General features: G+C 41.2%; 1 long non-coding RNA gene across 1 annotated transcript; it reads left to right on the forward strand.

Moving 5' to 3' along the window:
• Positions 1-578: 578 nt before the first annotated feature.
• Positions 579-3,951, forward strand: LOC119743595. Its single transcript, XR_005273069.1, has 2 exons — positions 579-618; positions 2,239-3,951. It is a non-coding gene; the product is annotated as an uncharacterized LOC119743595 (long non-coding RNA).
• Positions 3,952-27,152: the final 23,201 nt, after the last annotated feature.

The following is a 27,152-nucleotide window of genomic DNA, read 5'->3' on the forward strand; positions in this document are numbered from 1 at the left end:
AATTCTATGTGGATAGTTGTGAAATTCGAAATTGTGAATTACAAAGTAGGAATCAACTTTATTCGATTTCATCCATATAATTATTGATCTTCTTTTTCATATATGTATTTTTTTGTTGCCCTTCCCTGAAGTATTTTACAAACACTGTACACATTGAGCAAGAAAAAAAAACAAGCTTACTGGTTGGACATGAACCCCCAACCTTCTGCTTCCTAGTGCAGACACATTAACCACTCGACCACTGAGCTTGCTGTGGCAAGCTGGCTGTTTGGAGTCTGATGAAGCAGCGCTTAACCCAACTTTGTTTGTGTAGGAGGTCATTAGCCTTCGGACAACACTAAGTGCACAGTGTTTACAAAATATGTCAGCGAAGGGCAAACAAAAAATCAAATATAAAAAAGGCTAATTTACATCTCATAATTTTTTTTTCCTGCCCAGGTTCCCATCTGAAGTCCATCCAGATGATCCTTAATAAGACAGCAGACGGTACAGGCATCAACTCCAACACCCTGGCCTTACAGATGAAGGCCCATCCTGAGCTGAGGGACAAGCTTCATGTCGTCACCTCTTGGGGGCCTTTGCCTGTCTACCCTGGGGTGGTCAACTCAGAATTACCTGGTAGGTACCGTGGACTCTGTGACCAAGTACCAGTGTTGTAGTCGAGTTACCAACGTCGAGTCCGAGTCCGAGTCCAAGTCTCGAGTCACAAGCCTCGAGTCCAAGTCCGAGTCACGAGTCACTTGTTCTTAGTTGTTCACCGAACTAGTCAGTTTTTTAAATTATTTTTTAATCCTCCATTTTGTCTTTTAAGTAAATCCCAGTGTATACAGTTGTGTGTACATGTTGTTTAGAGCCAAAATGTGTTTTCCTTTTAATTCCCATCCCTGAAAAATCTTCCTCCAACCCTTCCCTCCATGTTTTATCATCCAAACATTATTCCTCAATGATCCTTTCCCATCCCTACGTTAGGTTTTTTCTTTTGATGAAATTACGTGACTCGAGTCGCTAGTCACCAAGCTTGAGTTCGAGGAGTCATGGTCAAGTCTGAGTCATTTTCCAATGTGACTAGAGTCCAACTCAAGTCCGAGTCCTAGACTCAAGTCCTACAACACTGCCCAGTAATCCCACTTAAGAAAAGGTTTAGGTGGAACTCTTGAACGTATTGTCGCCCATCACCTTGTGCTGATGTTAAGATATTTGATGATCATAGTGCAGTGTTCATATAGCACTCTTATACAACACTCTCAGATTGCTCACACTTATTACCCCTGTTCATCAGGCCATGAGAACACTTTCCTGCTATAAGCTCGAGATCAGCCCTATCTGGTCTGCAACCCCCCCCCCACATGTACTCAATGGAGGCAATTGTAGTAATGTATCTTGCCCAAGAACACCAGCACCATGTCCCCTGTCAAGATTGACTCAACATAACATCGTGCATGAGTCAAACACAGGAACCTTTTGACCACAGGACTCTGCATGCTGAATAAAACTCTAATCAAATAACCGACGTATAAACACTGACGTATAAACACTGTATGAGTGTGTTACCTCCTAAGTGAAAGTTGGAAAAAAAACGTTGGCGAGGGGCAAAACCTAACTTGATTTACATAACCCCAACTTAAAATTCCATCTTATGAATAGTTAATGCTATACCTGCTGCTATGTACATCAGATTCGAACCAGCCAACTGATTCCCTTAGCTCAGTGGTTGAGTGGTAAGACATATGCACTAGAAAGTAGGAGGTCTTGGGTTCGAGTCCCACCCGAGTGATTTTTTTCCAACTTTCACTCGGGAGGTAACACACTGACCGTTTATACCAACCGTTTATACGTCGGTGAAGGGCAAAACCTAATTTGATTTACATCACCCAGACGCAAAATTCCATCTTATGAATACTGAATAAAATTAGTGATACACATGTACATACTTTGCGTAAAGATATTTGTTGTGTGGAAGAGGAAAGTACCTCAGACAGTCAGACCACCGTTTAAACAGAAGATCTGACCTGACACGTGTACATGAGGACATACAAGGGCCTCATGATTCTGATATTTAGTACGCTTGTAGATATTTAAATAATGTTGAACCCTGCATCATAGGTCGATCTGACAATCTACGTGCTTGCCAGTAGCAGACTTTAAACGGCCTGCAAGAACCTGCCGTTTTGAGTCTGCGTTTAGATTAACCACCATTTTGCTCGTCTCATTTTTAATATTCTTTTTTTTTTTCCTCAGAGGATCTCAAGACATCTATCACCAGGCATCTTTTCAACATGCATCTCGACCCCAAATGGCAAGCTCAACTGAACCAATACATGGTGTCCAAATTTGTGCCGGTTACACTGGATCAGTACAAAGGATTGTTAAAAAATAAACAAACAAATGTTCCAATAAACCAAAAAGGGAAACCGATGATTAGTGCATTATGAAATATATTGCATTATTATAATATAACAATTGTAACAAAATAACAAGACAGTGTTATATTTTAAAAAAAATAATGATTAATTCATTGTTGAAATCAGTACTCTTAAAATGGAACTTGTCATGATGCAATTTTGTGCTCTAAATTAATAATGCAATATACATATTCTATTATGTAAACATGTTTTTTTATATATTTTACTGAAACCACAGAGACTAGTTGTCAATCTACAAGCTATTGTCACATCTTACTGTGTGCAATGAGTTCGTTAGCAGGGCTCAAATTTTGTGTGAAAATTTGGTGGACAACAATGCCTGAAAGTATTATTTACTGGACCAATGTACATTCACAGTTAAAATTGAAACACTGTTAACTCAAAGCCATGTGCATCATTTGCAATGACCTGGAGAAACATTGATTTAATGACAAAACTCTGCTCAAAGTCAAGATAGGAGTGGTACCAAATACCCTTTGAAAATATTCCAGCTGAAATTGTTTCGTGTGGATGAAAACTGAGGTGGTGTTGAAAGAGGGTGTCCACGGCACATTATGCATTAGCAATGGAATCCAGTTACAAGACACCAAAAAAACTGAATGTATTTTCTCGGTTTTCTTAAAACGTATACTATCCAATCAGCCTTCAACAGGTTAGTTGTCATGCACCCTGCTTCAGACTTTTAGCAATGTTGTTGCTTCAAACGAAAGTAAAGGCACAAGAAGCAAATAATCATATGTACCTTTTAAGAAAGTTGCAGTCATTAGGATTATACAAGAAGTGTATTTCATTGCTTCTGATGGTAAATGGGAAACATCAAATGTGAACATTTTGAATAGTCAAATGACTCTTGCATACGTAGGATTAGTCATGATCATGATAATCTGAGACCAGATTTGGACAGCACATGCAATCATGAAAGGCATGTATTCATCTGAGTGCAATGTGTAATTATAAAACATCAAGATGAATTTGTATTCCCTTTGTTTTAAGTTGCCAAAACTTCCAAAGAATTTATATACAATTTAGAAGTGTTTTTGTCATTTCGTATAACCTTCGAGAGTGAAATACATTGGAACATCAAAACAATGTGTGTTACAGTGAAGTGCAAATTTGCCTTGTTGAGATTATTTATGCAAATGCGATAAGGTTTTCTGTCATGGATGTTGGTATGAACGTAGATGATATGGATAGGATTCACCTACTTTAATGTACATGTAGTTGTGTTTGTCATTTATAATACATGTACACCATATAGTTATTAAACTGTGCTGTACATTTTGGATTTTTGTGACTTGGTTTAAAAATTAACAGTCACTTCTTTCATATTTCAAAAATAAAACTATATTTCCAATGGCAAATTATTAAAGTGGATGCGGTGTTTAAAATGAATCAGACTTTCTATTCTTTAAATGTTCTAGTTTTCTGGCAACGTGATGTTAGAAATGAACTCTTTTGACATTTTAATAAAATTGTATTTTCAATGGCAAATTTTATATTAAATACAATACATGTAGATCTGAGCCAATTTACTTGTTTCAGTCAAATTATTCTGTGTGAAAGATTGACCATTTTTTCCTCTGGCTTATTTCATTGTGTCACGCTTAATTTCTTGGTTACAGAATCCCAATGTTTCCAAGTAGATACATTGGCTAATGGAAAGTACTTAAGAAAAATAAACAAACCCAAATTTAAAATATCTTAAAAAATTTAAGTATCTTCCTTTTCTTGTACATTGTTCCTTGAGACAACTATAATAAAATGGCTAGTAAAACTCAAAATCGAATAATTATTGATTTTCGAGGTTTTTGTCACTTGGAATATACAATGGGGAGTGCCCAGGGGAGTGCCGATAAAATCCTACAATCGTGCACACTACATAATTACCTAATAGTGTACAGGGGCGGATCCAGGAATTTTCATAGGGGAGGGGGTTCATCAGCGAAAAAAATCAGAAAATGTAAACACTTGGCCTCCGTAAAATCAAAAACTGGGGTGGGGTGGGGGCTGGTTCCATATTTCAATAGGGGGCACTGTTCAAATTCGATGATTAGTAACACTAGATTACAGACTGGTGTACCGTAATTTGAACAGGCGGACATATACCAGTATAATTTTTTAGGAATTTGTATGATAATTTTTTTTTTTGACAGAGCTGGGGAGGGGGGGGGGGGGTTGACACCCCCCTCTGGATCCGCGCCTGGTGTACGATTCATGGCCCCTGCTCACAACTATTTTGTTGAGGGGGAAGGAGGGAGAGAGAGACCGTTCGAATGTGACATCACCTTAATTCTAACATTTGCTACCGTCTTTTGTAGGGAATTTCTTTCTTTTTTAATGGGGGGGGGGGGGTGGTCTCAACAAAAATTTGGGTGCTCCCTGTCCCCCCCCCCCCCCCCCCCCCCCCCCCCCCCATTGGTGGAACTGCACCTGAGGGTGAGTACCCTCAAATGACTCGGCCCATTTCGGTTCTGTAGGCCACATTTCTTGCGTTTACCACAATTTGGCAAACAAATAATGGACTGAGCTGCAGCTCTGCTATTTGCCCAGGATATCATACATATACGTAAACACAAAAACAAACATACATAATCTTTACACCGTTCTTAGGGAACTATGTTCTACTTTTTTCATTTTGAGGTAGCATTTTTGGTATCATGAGGGGTCAATCTCTCTGGGGGTAATCCTGCCACCAAGTCTATGTTAAAAAGTTTCTACCGGTAACTTTAACAGCGCCCTCTAAACAAATCTTTGAGAGAGGCGTTTTTGAAATTTCGGACTAGCTTCGGCTCGGTGTCGTAATCATTTCCACAACTAATTACATGTCCGATACAGGCATGTCATAACATTTGGGCTGTCAACAACAAGAAATGTTCAAAGCAAAACAAAGACCGATACCAGTATATCCCGAAAGTGACAAAATAACATCGCTGGAAGTCAAAGCTATGATCTTTCAAAGGAAACCAATGTTTACGAAAATTCCCAAGGTATGACGTATTGCCCACGTGAGGGCGCATACAGGTGGTGTTGTTCTGTGACACTGACAGGTGCAAAATGAATGATTGCAATTCACACGTGGCGGTTTGTTGTCATGTCAGTGCTGCATGCACATGTCACAATGAAAAGACCCTGTACTCAAGCCCGTCTCGCAAGTGTCGTCGCCATGTTGGGTCACTTTCTCCGGATGTTTTCATGGTTTTATCTCTGCTAATTTGTGACTGTGAGCTACTTGGTTCAGTGTGTCCGCCGTCAACTCGATTTTATTAACCCCTGAAAAACTGCAAGACGTTCATGGCCTGGTCGTGAGTATTTAACAGGGAAAGAATCGTATTACCAAGGTTGCGATCATGGCAATGTGCATTCACAAAGCGCGGGGTTTGCAATCGCATCAACGGACCTATTCCATAAACCGTAAATCTAAGATTTTCACATAATCCTATTTAAACATTTTGGATTTTGAGCATGTTAAGGAAGTGACAATTAAGCTAGTGGTTTCTCACGTTCGTCATGTGCATTTTCCCATGTTGAATAACTTGAAGTGTTCAACATATTTAATTGGCCTGATCGAAGATCAATCTGATAATTGACAATTATTATGTACCAAAAACAGGGCTGATGGCTTTCAGGGACTTCATTCATCCTTGCAACATATCTCTCTCTCTCTGTTATTTTAGTCTCTATTGTAGTTTATTGTAGTCTCTATTGTATTGAAGTAGTTTTCTACAGGAAATAATTAATGCTGGGTTCCTTTATTTTCAATAGGACCCAAAGAAATATTGATTGTGAAAAGAATGCAAAAGTCATATCCGTCACACCTTTTGTGACGGAAATGACAATTATTATATTACTTGGCTTTTGGAGGTATAATTACCTTTTCAAGTTGTTTACTTTACAAATTATGGCAGTAGGTACATATTGAGAAATACACGGGGACATGCATTTTGAGGGGGTTTTGAGGGAGTATTGTAAAGAATGAGCATCTTGTCCATTATGTTAAAGAGTTTTTAACACTGCACATAATAGGAGTCGTGTTAAAGTTAATTTCACTGCTCAAAAATCTTATTTTCATTCTATATTTTTTCGAATTATAGTGCCTTAAAGTGTCGTGACATGAAAGTAGACACTTGATACTGAAGAATGACCCATAGGCCCCTTTTTAATAAAAACTTGCTGGGAGTGTACATGCGGGAAGAAATTCATGATAAACTATCTCCAGCATTTAGGATAGAGATAAACCCACGAATGATTCTAGCGTAAGGTTGATGCATTGGCAGTTGTACTGTTTAACTATGTTCACTATAGGGTGTCAGTGGGTACATTTAATATTTTGAAAAGAAGCTGAAACAATTAGAAGCAGTAGGTGAAAATTAACAAAAATCCACTTTGAAAAAAGATGTATATCATAAATTTAATTTAGATACTTAAACTGTGCATATTAATTTACTTGTGCTTTTAACAAATTCAATAAATATATAAAATCTGATATCAAAAAGTATTTTTGTCCTCTGCAGGCTGAGTGTAAACATTAAACTGAAATCCACAGGCAAAAGGGGAACTATGTATTGGTGGAGTGAGGAAATTATGGATGTGACATTTACACATTTAAACATTTAAAATAATAAACAAAATTCTAAATCGTATTTTTCCAAAAGTTTTAACAAAACTCAAATTTTAAAAACAGGAACATATTTTCCGCTATCTTCCTTTGAGTTGAGCATGCATAACAAAAATAATCCAAACCTATTCAATTTGCTAAAAGCTAAGGAGAACTGCAGTACTAGATTACTTTCAGGCTACGTGCTCATCTTTTTATTGTTTTCAGTGACAGCCCTCTTATTATGTTACTCATTTATTATTTGTTGTGTCGATCATGTTGGTCTGCACAATGGGCAGTCGTCAGTCTTTGTGAAAGGGCTCAACATTGAGATGGTTCTTTAAATGTTTGCTAAACATTTACAAAATGAAACGTCACATCCTTAGAAGACATTGGAGGAGGAGGTCTAAGAAATTGGAGGAGGAAGGCAATTGGAGTTCTGTGGATGTTTGAGCTACTACGTCCATGTAGAGGGTAACAGATGTCTCTGATGGTGATGCTGAAGTTTTGCAGAGCTATCGTCTGTTTGCTGACCTTCATTGCTAGACGGACAGAGCATGGATGTAGCTGCTTGATACTCATGATGATGGTGTCCCTTTTGGTGAGTGCTGGGTGTTCACTGATTTCCTGTAATTCTCCCCATCTGCCATGTGCTCTGTGTTTGTGCTGTCTGGCGTTGAGTTCTCTTGCTGGTGTACCCAGTGTACACCTTCTGCATTCGCAGGGGATGCATCAGGTTCGGTCTTGGAGGCTTGCTTGTCCTGTGGGCTATTGTGGATCTTGTGGGTGTGGAAAGCCCGGATACCTTTGTCATTTAGGAAGTACTGGATGTGATGAGAACTGCCTGTGTTGGGCTGTGTAATAGGCGGGGTGAGCCTTGTGGGTTCGACCTTGGGTGTAGGGGACCCTTTGGTAGGTGAAAGACTTTGGATCTTGCGTCTTGACTGGATGAGCCTTGAATCTGTTGTGTTGTAGTGCTGTCTTGATATGGTAAAGTTGTTGCCGGCCAGGATTGTGGTTGCTGATGCAGGCTTCCCGGACAAGGTTGCTCTTTGACTGGTGTTTGGATTTCCGGGTGCAGGAAGGATTGGTTGTCGATGTTGCCAGTCAGTGTCTGTCGGTCATCTCTAATAGACTCAGGGGTCGAGGGTGTTGTCAGACTGTTTTCAGACCTTAGCATCCGGGGATGAGATTCAAGGCGCCTGATCCTCACTGCGCCAGATGCTGCTGTAAATCCAGTTGAAGTCTTTCAGGACCTGCTGGAGGTCCCATGCTGTATGATGAAGTGATGAGAGTCTCATCCATGTACTGGAGACAAACTCTTGGTCTCAGATCTACGAAGGCAGTACTCCTATATGAAGGCATTGACTAAAACTGGGGATAGAGTTGATCCTGTGGAAGTTCCAGAAGGCTGCTTGGACAACTGGCTGTTCATTGGAAGAAAGACAGCAGGATGTAGGTGGGTCGCAGATCATGAACCTGGTTTGGAGTGTGGGGCTTCATATTTCTGCAGGGCGTAGTCAAGTCGGAGTCCCCCTTGGCACCGAGGCATGAGTAGCCTGTGGGGATGGCAGTGAATATCTGGTAGCCTTCATCGGGGTTGACCATGGTGTCGTTGGGAACACTGTGAGGTTGCGCTCATGGTGTCATTGGGATCATCACCCTCACCATCCCCATCACCCCCACTGGCGGCCGCCACCACCCCCCTCACCCTCACCACCCCCCTCACCCTCACCACCACCATCACCTGCTGTGCTGCCGCAGCGCCGCCGCGCCGCCGTCGCCGCGCCGCCGTCGCCGTGCCGCCGCCGCGCCGCCGCCGCCGCGCTGCGCCGCCTGCGCCGCCGCGCCGCCGTCGCCGCGCCGCCGTCGCCGCGCCGCCGTCGCCGCGCCGCCGCGCCGCCGCCGCGCCGCCGCCGCCGCGCTGCCGCTGCTGCGAACACCTTTACTTGTGATCCCAACAAAGCCATGTGCAGCTTCAGTGGAGACTCCAGGTATTCATCACCAATCCCATGGGTGAGGCATGTCTCAAGGTCTCGGTCAGGAAACCTTCATGAAGACAAGCTGTGTGAGTGTGAAACCCTCTCTCTGGATTAGGTTTGTGATCTCCTACCCATCTACATCCTGCCGTCCTTCATCCAGTGGACAGGTCAATTCTTCAAGCAGTCAGCTGGAACTTCCACAGGATTAACCCCATCTCCAGTTCTGGCCAATATCATCATATATTTCTGTACAGCTTTCGTGGATTTGAGAGCAACAGTTATCTTCAGTTTTATGAATGACACTTTCATCATTTTATCACACAGCACAGTACCTCCAGCAGTTCCTGAGACACTTCAGCTGGTTCACACACAGCAGCATCTGGCTCACCTTGGATCGAATCTTCTTCCTGGATATTGAGGCCTCCAGGCAGTCTGGCAGTATCCTCAGCCCTTTTGTCTATCAGAGAGCCACACATTGATAGGCATCTCCACAATCAATCTGTCCAGTGCCCTGGGATCTATTCATCAGTCATTGGCACCCTTGTCTGGCAATCCTTCATCGTTAACCACGATCCTCTCCTGCGACAACTTTGCTATGTCAAGGCAACAATCCAACACAACCGATTTGGGGTACATCAAGTTGAGACACTTGATCCAAAGTCTTTCACTGACTGAAGTGTTTCGTATACTCAAGGTCTACCCATCAGGTTCATCTGGCCCATTACACTTCCCTTCATAGGCAGCTCTTATTGCATTTAGTCCTTCCTGAATGACACTGGCATCTAGGTTTTCCATGCCTAACATGATCTGCAATAGCCTACAAGGATGAGTAAGACTCTGAGACCTAACCTGATGTAACACCTGTGAATACAGAAAGGTCTGCATTGGGTACATCGGTGAGGATCTTAGCGCTGGACTCCATGAACATAAGGCGCATGGTTCTTTGGGGAGATTGCAGGAAATTTTTGATAATTCAGCATTTTACCGATCGGTAGCACCTCATCATAAGTATTGAGTGCCGCAATCCTTGCCGAGTCTGAAAGGCCTTGGATGTCTGGCACAGGATTTTTCTGCAGGACATCAGTTCCATCATCAGTGATATCTGGAGTCCTTTGCTGTGCTAGCATCTCAATATTCCACAGGCCTCCAATACTCACTCCACCAATAGTTAACATCTAGTTCCCCTTTTAGCTTGTCTGTGGGTGTCTGTCCTCAAAACTCAGCTCTGTAAGTAACATTCATGTACATGTACTCACTTGACATTCTATAGTGAACAAAAATTGCCCTTTCTTGCCTTATGTTAATTGTCCTGTCTTGCCTGCCACTTTCTTGCCTAAAGTGCCAATATTTGCCTAAAGTGCCAATTAATTCTTACCTAAAGTGCCAACTATTTCTTGCCAAAAGTGCCAACTATTTCTTGCCAAAAGTGCCAATTAATTCTTGCCTAAATTGCCAATTAATTCTTGCCTAAAGTGCCAATCCTTGTCTAAAGTGCCATCTCTTGCCTAAAGTGCCATCTCTAGCCTCAAATGCCATCTCTTGCCTCAAATGCCATCTCTTGCCTCAAGTGCCATCGCTCGCCTAAAGTGCCATCTCTTGCCTAAAGTGCTAACTCTTGCCTCAAGTGCCAATTCTCGCCTAAAGTGCCTATTAATTCTTGCCTAAAGTGATAATTCTTGCCATGTTGTCTAATGTCTCTAGGCCTATTGCCATCACTTGCCATAATTACATCCCTTCTTTACCGATACTGTCCTACGTGCAAAATGTTGTTCCAATCAAAGCTGCCATGCATCAACCCTCCTTGCCAGGCATGTACACTCCCATTCTAGACACACAATTCTAGTTCTTACCTCAGTTAGTTGCCTTCAACTTCAAGTCAATGGCTGGATTGAAGGTCTAGTTCATTAGGTTTTTTTAGGTTAAGATTAATTCAAAGTAATCCCTTGCTAATTTGTTTAGTCATAAAGAAAATTGGGTAAAAGTTCACACTGAAAACCACAGCCCTTTACGTTGTTTTATTTCAATTAATTGTACTGGATGCTAGTATTGCTGTTGCAAGCAGGTCATCACCCACATTAGGTAAATCATGCGAAGCCAAACCATTGGCACCAGTTGTCTTTTATATGAACGGCCACACAAGTAATGCACATGCATGCATATGGTGAGTAACCCTTAATTTTGTCACTTCCTTTGAAAAACATGTTCACCAGAGCTCTTGAAATAGAAATTGTTTGGAACAAAAAGAAAAAACAAGTCTATGAACCCCCCCCCCTTATCCTAAACCTTGACTTTGTGACTCAGCATGGCAACACTTTTAAATCTTTGATACTTGATAAAAAAAATTAATTCTACTATTAAATACATTCAACATTTTCAATTTTTTTTTTAACTTCAAATTGGTGTTACTTTTTATTGTTAATTACTTTTGATATGCATATTGTTGGTGTCATTTGACTTTTCTTTATTTTCTAAAGAATTTGGAGTCAGAGAAGGCAAACCCAACTACATGTAAGAAGGATTATGCTGTTTTCACTAGCTTATTAATTGAGTGTAAGTGTTGCCTCAAGTAGGCGTACTCATGTCGAAACTTTGTGCTTGTCCACGTAGTAAGTGCGAGGGCATAAATGTCAAAAACAAATCATAATTTCTGATTTAAAAAAACAAAACATTTTAAAATGACATGATATTTTATAAACAAATGCTCAGTGAACCCTCCCTCTCTGGGGGGGGGGGGGCAATTTCAGCAAGTCCAGCCCAGCAGTCAAATGAGATTAAGTTACTGTTTTTAACAGTTTAGTGCTCCCTGTCTTCATAAAGCAGGATTGACTGGCTGTGACTGTTTATGTAACTTGATACAGCTATGCTTTGACTGTCATATATTGATAAGCCAACTGTGACTTGAACACCTTTCAATCTCCTACTTTTGTCTGTTGATGGAATGGACTGTCACAGTGCCTATAAACAAGATCTGACTGTTGGTGACAAGCCCGGGTAAAAGGCATGGCAGGGGAAAAGAAGTGAAATTTTGACTGTCTGTGACTGATCAAACAAAAGATAAATGTTGAAGTCTACTTAACAGTAATGACCGAATTTAAATAATTGTCAGCATTTTATTACTTTACTTTGTCTTCCATTTTGTTTTGGTATTAAAAATCAAGAAAAAAAAAACAAATTGAACAAAAGTCAAAACCAAATTAAACTAAAGTCAAAACCCAGGCATGCAAGTTTTCCTCAGATCCGATGATTTCCTTGTTTTAACTTATTGTGAATGCTATTACGAATTGAAAATACCATACAAAGTCTTGTGTGGTTTTGGAGTTGCCTTGTTTTTTTCCCCTAAAGTCCCAGTTGCATGCCTGAAAACAGTAAACGTACATGAGCATTTGAATAATCTTTAATTAGAAAAAAGTTTCCAAATATCTTTTGATAAAACACTGAGGCACACAGTATTTCAAAAGAGTTTGTTTGACTTTTTAGAAATGATTCAGTACAATGTTAGGCTGTAACATGATTTATTTCAATTGATTATTTTGCTTGAAAAATATTCCTGAACTAGCAATTTGCTCCCTATGTTCCTCCAGTTACATGAATTAGGAAACTAGTATTTTTAAGTTGGTCACCAGTAATCCTCACCGTTTAGAGAAAACATATCCCCATCTATAGTCAAGAAAACTGAATGAGTCAGTGGACAATGTGCATAAAAAGACAGTGACAGCAGTGACTAGATTCAACACATTTGTTAATAATGAACGCTAAAAAAAACGATAGGTGAAATCCTTAGCAGCCTGGGTAGGAAATGGACTCGTGCTTCGATTGCATGCCTCCACAGTATGTGCTTCTATCCCAGTTTGAGTCAATACAGTGCTCGCTATGCAGCGCATCCAAGCCACGCATTAAATAATGAAAATGTGTAGTCACAGGCCCAACCAATAAGCATGTCGGCTCGTCACACTGATATGGCGGTGCAGTCTGGACCTCCAGCTGTACACAGTGCAGCGTATGACTGGTACCGTAGTGTAGTGTAGACTTACCATCGGGTAAACTGTTCGTGTGCTCCTTGCCTTGGCTGGCAACAGACTGATGTGCTGCGCCTCTTCATGCAAGTACGCCCTCAATGAAAGCGCACTATGCAACTGATCACGTGACGTGCTTCATAGCAACACTCGTAGCGATGTATGATTTGCATTACAATGGGCCCTCTTTAATTAAGCCAGGGTGTCCCGACCTGAAAGCTTATACACAATAACTCACAAATTACATTAATAAAAAATAACAATTTTGCCAACATGAAAAGTTACCTCTTGTTAACTGTGGTACTGGAGATGTCTTACAGTTTAATTTGTTTTAATTAAGAGAATACTTTAAAGAACATTTTCATAACAATTTAAGAACCATTTAAGAACCTTTTCCAAACAAGTTAAGAATGATTTTAGAATATTTTAAGAGCACTTTAATAACACTTTTAAATTATGGGACGTATCTAATGGGAGCAGTACTCAGAAAGAATAATTTGGGACCTAATGGTTCATTTCTTCTTAAGCTTGGCATTGAAGATGATGTCAAACATCCACATCCTTTTCTGATCTTGGTTGCTATGCCGGACTGAAACTTGGTGACGATGAACGTTTTTGTCATCTTGGTAGCAGTCAAGCTCAATGTCTCCTCAAGATCGATGTCTGGCACCAGCTCACTCAAACTGGTCCCAGTTGGACCAGTAAGTTTTTGATGCTGGACCATTTATTGATACAGCACTCTGGTATGGTCGACTGCTGCATTTTTCTCCTTCAGAACCCAGGTTATGGTGTCGTTCTTTAGTTGGGCCTCGCTTGTTTTGATTGGCTCTGCATGTTTTGATTGGCTCTGCATGTAGGGATCCCGCCTGCATGGCTTCTTCTTCTACAGGTTACTTGGCCCTAGAGGTGTTGCGTTCGATGCTTGAACAGCTAGCAATTTACGCCTTGTTACACAGTAATTGGGTTTGGGTTTGGACGGGGTCTACCCCATGTTCCCCAATACCTGTTCCCCAATACCTATATGTTCCCCAAAATCCTCAGGGTTAGGCTTAGGGTTAGGGTTAGGTTTAGATGGTTAGGGTTAGATGGTTAGGTTTAGATGGTTAGGTTTAGATGGTTAGGTTTAGATGGTTAGGGTTAGATGGTTAGGGTTAGATGGTTAGGGTTTAGGTTAGGGTTAGATGCTTAGGGTTAGATGCTTAGGGTTACATGCAGATGCTTCCAGGGTTAGGGTTCGGACAATGCCAGACTTGCATAGGCGATAACTCTTTCTTTCCCTTCCTAAACTTGCGAGAGAACTGCACCGATCCCATCCCTGCGAGCATCAGATCGAGTATGTATTGGCCCTCCAGTTGAGAGTAACCCAGGATAGGGGCCTCCTGCAATCCTGTCTTGAGGGTGTTGAAAGAGCTGTCACACAACTCGTCCCATATGAAATCACGATTTTTCTTGGTGTACGTAGTGGCCGTGCTTGTAGTGAGTGTATCTCGTTCTTCCAGTAGGAAGAAGACTTTGAAAAGTTCCTCACAAAGGTTTGAATGGTCTTTGTATGTGTGACCCTTCTAAATAATACGGGCTGAACGGCTGATTCTCAGTTTGTGCTGGTTTATTTCTGTTGAGGAACGAAGACAACGTGTTACTTGGTCTTCAACCGAAAACAGAATCAAATATACAAAATACAAAAGAATGACTGTACAAAATACTTATGAAATAATCTAGATACTAAATACCAAAAAGGATTCATCAATATTTAAACAAGATCCCGCGGTTTGCGCCTGCATTCGGGCAGCGTCCGCCATATTGAATTTTACTGTGAAAATCCAATAAATACAAGATAATTAATCCAATCTTAATAATAAGGATAGTACCTGTTAACTGTGAATTAATATAAGTTATTATTATGAGAAACATTTAGGTAAAATGTAAAAAGATCATTACCTGTTGAGGAACGAAGACAACGTGTTACTTGGTCTTCGACCGAAAACAGAATGACGAAATGTGGAAAGCGCGCGAACTGGTTTACAAAACCAAGAGGGCGCTCGCCAATTTAAATAACAGAAAACGATTACGTAATGTAAAAATAAATAGAGGGGGGTTCGCATCGCAACCGTCACATTATTCCCCCTCGAGAGAAAATGTCGTCCTCGATATTTTGTTTAACGTACACTATTTATACAATAATAATATAAGAAAGTATTAAATAATTAAATAAATGTAATACAGACTAATTAAATAAAGATAAACAGAATCATGACTTCTACCTTCTAATGTCATTATTATAACCACTAAATCAAACATCCGATCGGCTCCTCGTCCTCCGGAAATTCAAAGAAGTCAAAAAGAAGTATTCTTTAACTTAATTAGAACACCAGTTATCCAAAATCACTTAGATTAATATCAAAACGTTTCTTGAAAATCTGTCGTTTTGGAAAATTAAGTTATTCTGATGCAGAAGATATATACATGGTAACATCACTTTCTATATGAAAGAAATTAACATAATCCACCTTTGATTACGAAGATCAACCTTGAAATAGCATAATGCATAATATACATAAAAAAAAAGAGATCATAATTTTCGTCTTTTCAAGATTTCTGTCACCAGTGTTCGCAAGATAATCTTACATCATTGTTGAAAGCAAATTAAATGTAATATATACAATTATATTTGGGATAGAGCCATGGTTAGATTGGACTGTTTTCTCGCAGAAGGAGTCTTAGACAAGCTTTTCTTCTTGTCTCGGCCATCTTTGGTTCCTTCCACTTTTCAAACAGTCGTCTTCCTCTCTTGATGTGATTGGTACTGTGCTCGCTGCTGTTTGTTTTGACCAAGGAAGTCGTATGTCAACCTATTGACAGGTCTTCTGGTTCTGGTAGGTCTAGGGCTTGGTGGTGTGAGACAAGCTGTGCTGTCAGAGATGTTTAACTCATCTGGGGTCTCGTTAGTCTGCGTGCTCAGTACCTCAGGAGTTAGTGATGGTGGTAAGATTGAAGGAGAAGTATCATCACTGTTTCTCGTACCAAGATCAATCATTGGAGTAAGCACAGGTGGTGAAGGTGAAGGTGAAGGTGATTCTGTTTCTACTGGGAGAAATGCTATGTCCACCTCTTCCTCGCTGGTTTCACTTTCTTCCATGCCTATCTTTTGAGGTTGGTCATCTGCCTGTTCCGTGTCTGGCTCTGTTTTTGTTTGAGTGTTCGTCGGGGGCACGTCTCTTATCAAGCTGGCCTCTTCCATGGGCAGAAACATACATGGAGTCAGCAGATTTCTGTGTACGGTTCTCTCTTCCATTATTAAGAGAACGGAGGGTATACACCGGAAGGTCTTGATGCTTAGATATTACTACGTAGGGTTGTGACTCCCACCTGTCGGCTAACTTGCTAGTTCCAACCAGATGTTTATTTTGGACAAGGACTCTGTCACCTGTACGTAGGGGGCGATACAGGAACCTCTGTCATAAAGGCGTTTCTGTTTCGCCTTTGCCTGCTTGACGAAGTCACTGGCCCTTTTGTATGAGGCTTGAAGTCTGTCCCTCAGCTGTTCGACATACTCATTGTAATTTGGTGTTTCTCTCTCCGTGGACTTGAGTCCCAACATCAAGTCAACTGGTAGGTTTGGATGTCTGCCGAACATGAGATAAAATGGAGCATAGCCGGTAGCCGGTGGAATTATAGGCGTGTGTCATTGTTCCTACGTATTGTTTCCAGTCTTTGTTCTGGTCTTCTTCGAGTGTACCGAGCCTGTTCAGCAGAGTGTGGTTGAAGCGTTCTGTAAGGCCATTCCCTTGAGGATGGTAGGGGGTTGTTCGACTTTTTTTGATGCCAGAGATCTTACAGAGTTCCCGGATGAGCTGACTTTCGAAATTGTGACCCTGGTCCGCGTGTATTCTCACCGGAAATCCATAGTGCTGAATTATCTTCTCCCAGAGTATCTTGGCAACCGTGTCGGCCTTTTGATCGCGAGTAGGGAACGCCTGAGCATATTTGGTGAAATGGTCGGTTATGACCAGTATGTTTTCATAACCGCCTTTGCTCCTTTCCAACTTGAGATAATCGATGCAAAGTAGCTCCATAGGTTCACTTGTGCTGATGTTGACCAAAGGAACACAAGTTTTTGTGGAGGGAGTCTTCCTCAGGCAGCATCTCTTGCAGTGCTCGCACCAGGTTTTGATGTCCTGTGCCATCTTGGGCCAAAAAACCCTGTTTCTTGCCATGTCGAGCGTTCTGTCGAAGCCAAGGTGGCCGAAGTCATTGTGGAGAGATCTCATGACAGTGTCTCTGTTTTGTTGAGGAAGAACAAGTTGTTCTGCTGTTGATCCATCCTGGTTCTTTCTCAGACGATGGAGCACGCCATCCCTCATCTGGAGCTTTGCCCATTGTCGTAAACAGATGAGACATCCAAGCTGTTCGCAACCTCTCTCTTCTCTGGTTGGCTTTCTGCCCTTCTCCATGTAGTGTATGACTCTGGCGATATTATGAAATGATGTCTTTTTTGGATAGTCTAGTCAAGTCATTGGTTGGTCCAGGCATGTGACTCTCGGTCGTGACTTCACATCTAGCTACTGGAGGCTGTACAAAGAGATTTGGCTCTAGTGGGTGACTGTTGCAGATGGCTTGCACGATGTGAGGTGGGATGGTGATGGCGTCCTTCTGGAATGTCAGGAGAGTCCTCGAGGTATCAGAATGTGGTTTGCGAGATAGCGCATCGGCTGCTTCGTTGCTCTTGCCTGGTTTGTACTTCACGGTGAAGTTGAACTGGGATAACGCAGCAATCCATCTTTGGCCTGTTGCATCTAGCTTGGCAGAGGTGGTGACATACAGGAGAGGATTGTTATCAGTCAGCACTGTAAATTGGTTGCCCAGTAGGTATCTCGAAACTTGTCAGTAATTGCCCACTTCATCGCTAAGAATTCTAGCTTGTGCGCTGGGTAGTGAGATTCGGCGGGGCTGAGAACTCTGCTGGCGTATGCGATGACTCGTTCCGTTCCTTCCTGTACTTGGCTTAGAACAGCTCCGAGCCCGACTCCTGACGCATCAGTCTGCAGGATGAATGGGAGTGAGTAGTTGGGGTAGGCGAGGATCGGTGGAGATGTCAACTGTTGTTTCAATTGATCCATGGCCATCTGACAATCATCTGTCCAAATGAATGGTGGGGTTACAGATGTAGAGGTTTTTCTGATCTTCCTCTTCTTCCGTCGTGGGTCACCGGATGTGAGTTTGTAGAGAGGTGAGGCAATGTACGAATACCCTTTAATGAATCGCCTATAGTAGCCAGTGAAGCCGAGAAATCGTTGTAATTCTTTGCGGCTAGTGGGAGTTGGCCAGTGTTGTACTTGCACAGTTTTGTCTGGATCACTACAGATACCTTTGCCCGAAACAATGTGACAAAGATACTTTACTTCTTCTTGGAGGAGGTTACACTTAGACGGCTCGAGTTTTAGGCCATGTTGTCTCAGGCAAGAGAATACTTTGGCAAGACGGTCAAGATGTTCTTCGAAGTTGGTAGAGAAAATGATTATGTCGTCGAGATACAGCAGACATGTGACATAATTTTGCTCTCCCAGACAAGTCATCATAAGACGCTGGAATGTGGCCGGGGCATTTGCAAGACCGAAGGGCATCTGGTTACTTTCATATAAGCCCATGGGAGTAGTGAAGGCTGTCTTGCTATTTGCTGATCCCTCTTGACATCTTCATAAACAACGTCCATTGTATCTAGGGTAACTGGTACGACGCCTAAGTGAGGTACACTATGCCCACTCGCACTCTCGATGGAAACTTCTGTAGGAGAGGGTTTCTCTGTTCTGGAGCTCAGGATGTCGCTTCCAAAGGTCTTCTGTGATTGTAGTGATCTGCGAACCAGAATCTATCAAGGCAGTATAATTGACGCCATTTATCTTGACTACATCTTCATTGTTAGGACCAATTAATTGTTGATGGTGAGGCTTGCTACCATGTTGGAATATTATTGATTGTCGAGATGCGCTGTTTGAAGAAGACTTCATTGGGCTTGTTGGTTGTTGGCCTCTGACGGCTTGCCCATCGGCCGCGGGCCCTTGGGGTTTAAAGGAACACTTCTACATCCTTTGGCAATGTGCCCCTTGTTACCACATCTATGACAGATGAAAACCCGTTGGCCAGCAGGCTGTTGGTCTTCCTTCGGGTGCTGATATCGCCGTGGTCTTGTAGAGATCTGCTCAACCTTCTGTGCTAATTGATGTACAGTAAGGAGCAGGTCTTGCAAAACGTCATGATCTGTACTTGACTTGGGCTTATTGTCCACCAGTTGGTTTCGTTGATGGTCAGTCGCACCTGGCGTGCTTGACGAAGAACGCTGATGGTACTGAGGACGAATCTGCTGGGACTGGATCTTGGCTTCTGTCTTCACAGCAGCAGCCATTCGAGATTCACGTTCCAATTGACGAAGCTCAACTTGGAGTTCTCTAAATGTCATCTCCCTTGGTCTCATTGGTGCCAGTCTCTGCGTGACTTTTTCTTCTTTGACGCCTCTCATGAATTGTTGCGTGAGCATGCTGTTTCTGTTTGGAAATGGGCGTCTAAGACTTGATCTTTCTTCGATGATCCTCAATGTTGCTTCAAGCTCGACGGCGTATATGCTTGGTACCTCGTTGGGAAGTCTCACACGCTCGTAAAAGTTGGCCAATGGATCACCAGTTAGAAATACATCTCCAAATTGTGCTTTGAGTTCTACGTGGCTTACTAGGGTAACTTACACAGCATCGTTAATCAGCCCAATGTAGTCTTGATCGTTGTGAAGTACTATGGATCAACGGTGGTGCACGGTGCGTGTCTCTGCAATCGTATCGATGTTCAAACAGTGGGAGTCCGTGGGAAAACAAACTAGAAAGTTTGAATCTTGGAAATATACATAGGACTCCGATCATCAGCGATTTCAGAAAGTTCGCGGTAAATAGTTCTTGACTTGTGAATGTCAGCGTCGGCCAGTAGTTCCAACAGTTCTGATAGTGGATGGACGAACTTTTCCGTTAGACCGGCGCTCCAGGCTGGGTGACAGTATTCGGTAGACGGGTCAGCTTGCTGACTTTTCCGGTAGGCTGGCGCTCAAGGCTCGCTGACGGTATGGGGATGGCTTGGCAAGGTCCTTCACGTCCTGGAATACGGGAAACACAGCGGTCCGTTGCAACAGATGATGGTGTTGGTTGGTGTTACCGGACGGTGAGGAACACGGGCTTGTCTTCACGTCTTGAGTCGGGGACGGGTTGGCCTGGAACATGGCTCTGCAGCTACCCTGTCTGCGGTGCTACCCGCACCCCGGCTGATGCTGCCGTCACACTCCTTGGGGTGAGATCCTCTTCCCGGTCGTCTACAGGATACATGTCTTGGTACAGGATTGTCGGTTGATCGTTGCCTGCCGTTGGTAAGCCCGTACCCGTATCCACCAAATGTGACCCTTCTAAATAATACGGGCTGAACGGCTGATTCTCAGTTTGTGCTGGTTTATTTCTGTTGAGGAACGAAGACAACGTGTTACTTGGTCTTCGACCGAAAACAGAATCAAATATACAAAATACAAAAGAATGACTGTACAAAATACTTATGAAATAATCTAGATACTAAATACCAAAAAGGAAACATCAATATTTAAACAAGATCCCGTGGTTTGCGCCTAAATTCGGGCAGCGTCCGCCATATTGAATTTTACTGTGAAAACCCAATAAATACAAGATAATTAATCCAATCTTATATAATAATGAAGAAATGAACTTCTGAATTTCTTCTACAATATCGAAATATCTATCACTCTTACGATAAGATAATTGAATGAATTCCTGAATACGTGAACAATCACAAGTCAATCAATATCCTGAAATAATCGAATATGCTTCCAAAATCAACTAAAATGACCTAAGAGCAATCTAAATCTACTCAAGGATAGTACCTGTTAACTGTGAATTAATATAAGTTATTATTATGAGAAATATTGAGGTAAAATGTAAAAAGATCATTACCTGTTGAGGAACGAAGACAACGTGTTGCTTGGTCTTCGACCGAAAACAGAATGACGAAATGTGGAAAGCGCGCGAACTGGTTTACAAAACCAAGAGGGCGCTCGCCAATTTAAATAACAGAAAACGATTACGTAATGTAAAAATAAATAGAGGGGGGTTCGCATCGCAACCGTCACATATGTTTGAAGGGTTTGTTTTGCATTAGGTATGCAATTCTCATTCGTCTTTGGTAGTGGTTAATATTATGAATGAGTGATCATTGGGTGGGTTTGGCCGGAGTGGGAACAAAGTTAAACCTTTACTCAGGGCTGTTTTCTCTGATGTAGAGATGGATAGCTTACGATAGGTTGAATATAACGTGTTCATTGTTTTTGTTTTTTGCCAAATAAGCTCGGGATTGGGTTTTTTTTACTCGGTGGAGTTCCATGTGAACTTTACAAGGAAGCTTGAAATATTTGAAATGATATGTATTGTAGGTTGTGTTTCCAGATGTCGAAGGAGTATACAGTTTCATTCTTGTCCAAACACCATTGTTTTGTTGCTCGATGTGAACTGGCCATGGTGAGGAAGGGTAAGGACACTCTTGTTGGTAAAAACTGAAAGTTAGTGTTATTACGCAGCTGTAGTATCAGCTGGCTAGCTGTTCACCTGTTTGTGAATGATGCACAGGGTCGGAAGTCCAAATGTAGCACTCAAAGTCGGCGGTTTGTTGTGACCAGTCCTTTTATGAGCTGAAAAGTGCATGGAAATGTTTCCAACGCTGCCACCATGCCACTATAGTAGTTGAATGGGGGATACCACATGAATGAATCATGAATCATGAAGTACCTCCCTCTCTCTTCAGTCCGATGGCGCAATTTGCGCTCAGTGGCCATTACTAGTCTACGCCAACAATCTTGATCAACTGCTGATCTTGATGCTGCTGCAAGTCCCTGTCTGGTCCACTGCTTTATGTCGTTGGTTCCATGGTGTTGTTGGATGACGTCTCTTCCCATAGACCAATCCCTGGATTATTTCTTTGTCGATTCCTTCGCGGCGCATGACGTGGCCAAAGAAATGCATCTTCCGCACAGCCATCTGTTGTCTCAGCATCAACTCACTCCCTGTGGTATCCAATACCCAGCGGTTGGTCCTCCTCTCCATCCACGACACTCGGAGAAGGCGTCTGTATGCCCAGATCTCAAAGGCATCCACTCTACGCTAGTCTGCCCTTGGACTCACAACCATAGGAAGCTATAGCTATAAATAGTGACACACACATGTTACAATAACAATATAGTAATATAAAGGACATCAATACAGTGAAATAGTAAATTATAAGAATTATGCACAGGAGATACATGTGCAACAATATTGCACTACGAGACAAAACAAAACAAGAAAAAAAACATGTTCACATCACAAAATAACCACATTCTTAAAAAAGTAAAACATACTGAAAGAACAGAACAAGGATTAAAAATGACGGGCCTGGTGTGCTATTACCCCGATTTGAGTCTATGCAGCACTCTGTTCCCTGGCTAGCAACAGACTAATGCGCAACCACTCTTTTTCCCACAAGTACGCCCTCAATGATCGTGCGCTACCAAACTGAAAAGGTGATGCGCTTCATAGCAGCACTTCACATGCTTTATAGTTGTCAACTCTAATATGTCTGAATCTACATGTATACTGTATACTCACCAGCTTAACTTTGCAAATAAAAAAAATGGATATGAAAATTTCGTTGGAATAATTCCTTTGGCAATGAAGGGGGGGGGGGTAATGTTACTGCAAAAATAGATTTAACATTAATGCCACCATACTCTGTGTGCCTCAGTGTTTCATCAAAATATAATTTGGAAACTGTTCTCTGATTATTTCATTTAAACACGATATAGACTTACCTTGACAAATAAAAATGGTAATCTAATTCTTCTCACATATGGATCATGTGCCCACTTTCTGACCATAAATATTTTACTTTCTTCAATTACCGACTATCAAAAACCATTGAAAAATACTAGTAAAATGTGAAATTATTCTTTTAAATTAGAAAACTCTGGAAATGTTTGAATAATATAGTACTCAAGTTATTACTTGTACGCATATATGTTATTGATAATTCATAGCATAATATGGTAATATTTATTGTCCTTTCACAGTCAACTTGAATATGTCTGATTCAATACTTTATACTCATCAGCTTAACTTTGAAAGTTTAGTTGCATGTGAATATTGCATGGGAATAATACTGAAGGCAATGATGAAGGATTAACGCTACTGCGAACATTGATTAAATGAGATCAATATGCCACCATACTCTTTGAAAATATATTAAAAATGGCATTTTACTATATTAGAGTATTGGTATACAGAACAGGTCTTATACATGTAGGACACTTAAGTTGGGATTTGCTTTCTCTGACGATCAAATTGCTTGAGAGTCAACAAATTCAAATCAATGTTGACTCCAATGAAACTTCAGCATAGTGCCAAATTGAATGTCAGTTGGAAGACCACCTTACCACTGGCCAGTTGTTTGGTGGTTTGCTATATTATTTTACAAGGGCACACTAATCAGTATTCACAGCCTTTCACAATCCCACAAGGACAAGCAGGACCTGAAGTGCAGACTTGGAGAATCTGCTGCGAATGTGGTGAAGTGCAAGACATCACCTACGGGACTCAGTGAAAAAGATCCCTTGGCAGACATGGGATAGTGATAAACTGCCCAACCTGGCACCAGCAAGGATCTATTAGCAGCAAGCTGACACTGGTTTCTATGGCTGAGCCACCACTAAGATATCGACATCCTGGTGGTGACATGTTTTAGCCCATCCTCACTGGACAGTCCGATGGGTCACCTATACCCAAGGACTCGGCACCCATAGCAATGTGTCCCCACTTTAGCAAGCCTACGGGTCTTCTATACCCATGGCATCTTACTCCTGTGCTAGGCCCAGGGACAATAGACCTGCTTTGTTTATCTTCACTGGAGGAGCAGTTATGATTGACTGTACTCTGTGAGGAGCATCTCCATAGCCAAGGAGTCAGGAGTCATCCAGCCCTCAAGGATAGCCCCAGCTTCTCTCGTCTCATTAGCATCTCCTGTCACTGATGATGCACAGAATGGAGACCAGGAGTCATGGAAACACGAGCTTGTCCCAATTGCAGTTGCTAGGTAAGACTGTGCCATAATTTTTAATCATTCTTAAAAGAAAATATCTCGAAAGAAAAATGTGTAATTCCCATGGTGAAAACTCATCTGAATAACACAGTGCTTGTTGGCCTCTACTTTTGTTTTTGTCTTGTGGATTAATTGTCTTGGTCGTGACTTTGAAACATTGCAAATCACAATACGCATCTAGTCAATATCTATGTTCGTTCATTTTCCGTCCAACTAAGTTGGCATGTAAACAGTGAAAACATGATATTTTTTCCATCGTAAACTATGTACCTTTCCACCCAGCACTTTGTCCAGTCTGGAGGTTGGCTGCCCTTATATGCTTGTACCTGTTTCCTGTTTGAATCAATCTTTTACCAAGAGCTTGGTCCTCTTTGATTCACTCAGGCCACTTTTTTTCCCATGTGTCCTTTTCTGTTGCCTTGATGAATTTGCCCTGCTAGTGTGTCATTTTGTAGGTTGTGTTGCCTGACAAAATGACCAAATGTGGCCATATTCAAGGGAAGGTGTCACTGTTGCTGTTAGGCATACAGAGTGCATACTCCCATAAATATCACTTTCAAACAAACGTTTGATCTGAAGTGTAAAATCTCTTTAAAATGCTAATTAAACCAAACTATGTCATCCGTCACTGACCAAATCTTGGTCAGCAACAACGTTTTCTGTAAAGTTACTGGACAAGCATTATCAGATAGTGATTTTTCTGTGGCTTATATCTCTTCTCTTTTATACAACTGCAACTTCTGAGAGAGTTCTATGTACATGTCAACCATTGCAAGAATGTAAAAAGAAAAAGAGTTTTTAATCGGGTTTTTAACAATTGTGTAACATGGTGCACAACTTTAAAACAAAAAGAAAGAAAAGTTAGTACCACTTGATAAAAGAAGTCATTTGTGGAAGTCCCCCTCCCTATTTTTCACGTAAAACACCTCATAGTTAGGATTGAATGATGAAGACCTAATTTCCTATTAGTGAGAATATTTTTCTAGCTAAAGCTGTAATATGAAATGTTTGTTGTGTGTTGTATGAACATGTGAAAAGTGAACATGTATTTCCAAAATGCGATATACGCCATTTTCTTCCCTTTGGGAATCCTACTCTCCCCTGGCTGCCCAAAAGCACTTTAAATAGCTGTTACACAGGGTGTGCATAAAAAAATGCATCAGTTACAAAAACTGCTTAAATAAAAAATCAAGGAACTATGATGATATAAGCTTTGGTTGTGTGTAATGCACTTGACCATCAGCTTTAATTTGAGACCAATTGCAATTTATGTTCTTCTGAATGGCTGAGCAATCTTTTTTTAACTGATGATTTTTATATCTGTCATTCAATATAATTAACCCATTAGCATCTTGGTCTGTATTTTATTACAGTGTATTTATTCACTGAAAAAATTAATCACATAGGGTGCCTTTAAGTAGCTCACTTGGATCGACTCTGTAAAGGGAGACGTTAGCTATAACAGCCGGACTAATCAAACATTCAACCGTGGGCCATCACGATCCTCACGTGATGTCCGAAAAAAATGCCCATTTCAGACTGGGTGTTAAGTTTGAGATTTACTGCTTTTTAGAGAGTTGCAAAAGTAAAATCTTGGGCTGGAATTACAGCCTCTAAAGTTGAAATTAACTAAATAAATAATTACCCTTTTGCTTGAAATAAGTTGATTTTTGGGTCCGCTCGACATTTTCGCTGTCTAGCCGCCAAATTTGTTCGTTTCTTGAAATGAACAACACTTGTATGCATGGGACCTGTTTCCGCCACTGAGTTTGGTCCTTGAGCAGTTTCTGTGGTGGCTGACTCGAGACGTTGGAGCGAATTGAATGGCAAGGGGCTAACCTGAGACATCGATCCGGGTGAGCTACATGTACATGTACATGTACATTGTACTCGAATGTACCCTAAGAGTGCTAGGGCAGTTTTGGTGCTACAGTGAGTAACAGGCAGGGCAGTTTTGGGCGCTACAGTGACTAAAAGTTAAAATAAAATATGCAGGCCTGCACCAGAGATGGCTGCTAATACATGTACCTTTGAAAAGTGTTATTTAGCTAAATCATATTTTTGTTGTGTGATTTATATTTTGCATACATTTTGCTTTCACAATTTAAGTCTTTACAATTTGCAATAATTAGGTTTTGCCCTTCATCGACATATAACCACTGTCATACTCGGTGTGTTACACCTGAGTGAAAGTTAAACAACCTCACGTGCTTGGTGGTCGAGTGGTAAGACGTCTGCTCAACAAAGCAGAAGGTTGTGGGTTCGATTCCCACCCGAGTGCTTTTGCTGACTTTCACTCAGGTTGAACATACTGAGTATACATGTACAGTGTTTGTACGTCGATGAAGGACAAAACCTAATATTGATGCAAATTCTATCTTATGAATAGTCTTTGCTACTTGATATGAACACTCCCCGATAGAAACGATACATGACACTCAATTGAAAATCCTCTGTACAGGCCTGGCATATCTTTTAAAAGTAAAGGCCTCATTGGCCTACATGTAGGTTGGAAGTAATATGGCTTGACAGGATCATTTGCAAGTACTCAAAAATCTGCCTTTTGAAATAACCTGTTAATAAAAGCACAAATTGTGTTCATGATCTTTATTAAAAGATACATGACACTTGAGCTGAAAAGTCAGCCATTTTATTTACATTTCTGTAATTGCAAATGATACTATTGGCCTTTCAAGATAGCTTTTGCTATTGGTTTTAATTTCTGTTGAAAAGCACTGATTATACAGTGCCAGTAATTATAGTATACAAATAATGAATGTTTGTGAGTGCAATGGTAAGAATAATTTCAATAGTGCAATGGAACTTTTCATCTGTCACCGAATGGAATTATTCTTACCATTGCACGAACGTGAAACATTCATTATTTGTAAAATATAAATTATGCTGATGCAAATTCCATCAAAAGTCAAATACTGACAAAGTGTAATTTTTCTAATGATGAATGGAAAGAGAGCCCACA

This window comes from Patiria miniata, unplaced genomic scaffold (assembly GCF_015706575.1).
Source record: "Patiria miniata isolate m_02_andy unplaced genomic scaffold, ASM1570657v1 HiC_scaffold_6, whole genome shotgun sequence".
Taxonomy (NCBI): domain Eukaryota; kingdom Metazoa; phylum Echinodermata; class Asteroidea; order Valvatida; family Asterinidae; genus Patiria; species Patiria miniata.